Source organism: Dendropsophus ebraccatus, chromosome 1, assembly GCF_027789765.1.
Source record: "Dendropsophus ebraccatus isolate aDenEbr1 chromosome 1, aDenEbr1.pat, whole genome shotgun sequence".
Lineage (NCBI taxonomy): Eukaryota > Metazoa > Chordata > Amphibia > Anura > Hylidae > Dendropsophus > Dendropsophus ebraccatus.
The window spans coordinates 75024938-75028743 of record NC_091454.1 but is presented as its reverse complement, the minus strand read 5'-3'; positions in this window follow the sequence as shown (position 1 = coordinate 75028743).

Genomic DNA, 3806 nt, shown 5'->3' with positions numbered 1-3806 from the left:
GAAGCGAGGCAGCCGAGTGACCACTGTGTGTGCTGGGGAGGAGGGCGTGCAGGGTGGGAGGGCATGGAGGTGGAGGAGGACGCTGAAGGGACGGGGCGTGATTCTGTGTATGTGGGACTGTATTCTGGAGTGACCACTGTGTGTGCTGGGGAGGAGGGCGTGCAGGGTGGGAGGGCATGGAGGAGGACGCTGAAGGGACGGGGCGTGATTCTGTGTATGTGGGACTGTATACTGGAGTGACCACTGTGTGTGCTGGGGAGGAGGGCGTGCAGGGTGGAAGGGCATGGAGTAGGACGCTGAAGGGACGGGGCGTGATACTGTGTATGTGGGACTGTATACTGGAGTGACCACTGTGTGTGCTGGGGAGGAGGGTGTGCAGGGTGGGAGGGCATGGAGGAGGACGCTGAAGGGACGGCGTGATTCTGTGTATGTGGGACTGTATACTGGAGTGACCATTGTGTGTGCTGGGGAGGAGGGTGTGCAGGGTGGGAGGGCATGGAGGAGGACGCTGAAGGGACGGGGCGTGATACTGTGTATGTGGGACTGTATACTGGAGTGACCAGTGTGTGTGCTGGGGAGGAGGGCGTGCAGGGTGGGAGGGCATGGAGGAGGACGCTGAAGGGACGGGGCGTGATACTGTGTATGTGGGACTGTATACTGGAGTGACCATTGTGTGTGCTGGGGAGGAAGGCGTGCAGGGTGGGAGGGCATGGAGGAGGACGCTGAAGGGACAGGGCGTGATTCTGTGTATGTGGGACTGTATACTGGAGTGACCACTGTGTGTGCTGGGGAGGAGGGTGTGCAGGGTGGGAGGGCATGGAGGAGGACGCTGAAGGGACTGGGCGTGATTCTGTGTATGTGGGACTGTATACTGGATGGACCAGGATAGGTGACCTCTTTTCACACTAGCCCCAGCATTAGACTGGGTTCACACTTAGGTTTGGGTCTCGGCCCGTTTTCTGCTTCTGATCATTTTGGCATATATTGCATCATGTGATGCACGATGGAGCCTAAAAATTGTTATATATCCAGATGAATCATGTGACATTATGGCTCCATTCATACATTATCTCACACGTGCAGTTCATATGGCCCCATACACACATCTGGAGGTGTTACTGATCTGTTTTGGGACATGTTGCGTCACACAAAAAATTGTGCATCTGTGTCACCTATATGACAGCTACTGAAACACCTTCCTAATCCTGTGTGCAGGTGCAGGTGCGGGTCCGTAATCACAGACAGGGTTACTGATGTGTGATTGGAACCTAAGGATGCAGTCATACAGGATCTGCTGCAGATATCAGTGTAACTAAATGCATCAATTTACAGCAGATATCAATGGGACTAAATGCATGCATCAATCCCGCCAGCCTCAGTGTCAAACAATGTGTCTATGGGAGGACTTGCGCTCCTCTGCTCTCAGAATTTACATGTCAATTCTTTGAGCAGAGAGTGGAGACAGGCGAGCCCCCCCATAGACACACTGACACTGAGGCAGGCGGGATTCCACGGTGGAGAGCTCCGCTTCTTAATTCCGCCAAATTTGCTCAGTGCGAACATACCCTATGGGTGGGTTCACACTACGGAATTCTCGCGGATAAACTCAGCGGAATTCCGTCAGTTGTCCGCGCGCACGGCCGCACGCCTTTCCGCCGGCTCCATAGACACCATTCTATGGGCCGGCGTATTCCGCTATCCGCCGAAAGAACTGACATGTCACTTCTATCGGTGGATAGCGGAATACACAGGCCCATAGAATGGTGAAGAGTCAAAAAGGCCATTGTAGATCCTTCAACCATACCCTGTCCCCCTCTCTGACATGGGACTGGCCTTTCTGCTCCCTAACCACCATCTGCAGACTACACCTTCAGAAAAAGTGTTGCTTCCCTAGAAATGGATCTTTGACTTCCGTCATATACTGATCGTGTTTACATCTAATTTGTTGTAAAAACAACTTTTGCTATTGGTGGTTCATGGCCATTTTGGCTAGCTGTTTGCATTTTCCCATTTTTTTCTACTTTATTTCATTTTTATTTATTTATCCAGTTTTTTTCTTTTACTTTTTTGTGAAGCTGTTTAAATAAAAAAAATACTTTGCTTATCCAACCTCCTTGCTGATACACTAGAGCAGTGCTTCTCAAACTGTGAGGCGGGCCTTACCAGTGAGGCGTCCCCTAGTTGTTGGTGAGGCCCAGCTGTGGAGGCAGTTTTCACAAAAGTAACTATGATCTGCACAGTCCTTTTACTGTTTGCAAAAATCTTCATTTTAGCAACATTATTAATTCATTTCATACTTGCTTTATTAGTATATAGAACTTGGGAGATGGGTGAAAGGTAGCTCTGGCATTACTTTCAGCTTTTAAATGGACTTTCACCACGGATAGTGAGGCCCAGACACCCTCTTGGTCAGTCTGGTGAGGCCCCAGCATTGCCTTGGTCTGTTGGGTGAGGCTCCAGTAGAAAAAGTTTGAAAAGCACTGCACTACAGTAACTGTACCAAATTGGTCCTACCCTTCTACCTATTTCAACCACCTGATACTTTATATCATTGGGTCCCTTGATGCCATTGCTGTATACATTAAAGGGAATCTGTGTCTAGGTTTATTTTGCCTTAAATGAAGACAGCATAAACTAGTGACAGAAATGCTGAACAGATTGGTGTATTACTTGTATAATTCTGTTCAGCCGTTCTCCTAATATGCAGGAGAATAGGATTCTTGCCACACCCCTCCCCCTAGCTGCTGATCGACAGTTGACTGCCTGTACACAGAATGGATATATAACTGCCAATCAGCAGCTGGTGGGCGGGGCTTTTTGCTTCTCATGAATATCCAGGACTAATAAATGGTTGTGCACTTCTGAAGGGGATCAAGTCTATGGATCCTTAACTCCAATTGTGTCGGTCCTATTTTTTTTATGGAATGGGTTTGTCGCCACACATGGATACATTTTAAAATGGATGTGTGGATGGCCCTATAGAAATCAGTTAGTGCTTTTTTCTGTCCCTAAATCAGGATCCTGACAGAAAGTACAGATGTATGGATGAGGCCTAACTAATAAAAGTGTTATAAAAAGGAGACACATGATACCTTACTTAAAGTGACACTGTCACCCCCTTTGTGCATTCTGACATCTCTACACAGGTGTAAAGGGTAAATTTAGCGGTTTTCATACCTTATTTTATATCATACGTCATGGTGCTTGTTCAAGTAAAAAGTCATCTTTTATCAACTGCAGATTGTGTTAAGTGGGCGGGGCATAGCGGCATTATCACCACTTAGCCCCGCCCACAACGCTACAGTTGGCTCCGCCCCTTGTCGGCCATTGGAACAGGCTGGCAGAAAGGTCTAGACCCCACCCCCTTTACATCGGCCAACCAATGGGCGACGAGGGGGCCAATTGTGCTGTTGTGGGCGGGGCTAAGTGGCGCTAATAAAAATCTTTTTAGTACATTCTGGGAGCACAGACATATAAAAGGTACCATGTTTCTTCTTATGGATTCTCTTTAGGGGTTTAGGCTACTCCCTCTATAACTGCTTATGAGGCCCTTAATCTTATACCCTCTCCACAGGATAGAGAATAAATAAGAGATTGTGGAGGGCCTGACCTCTGTACCATAAAACTCTGTATAATGCCATATACATGTGTATACCCTTTTACATGCTTATTTCTTTCAATAAAGGATTAAAGAAAAAAAGCTCATATACTATAGCTAATGTAGCAGAAATAACATTGATAACAATTCAGCAAGGTTTCTTCTCACTGATTGAAATCATTCCTGATTGTATAGAAAAACACATAAA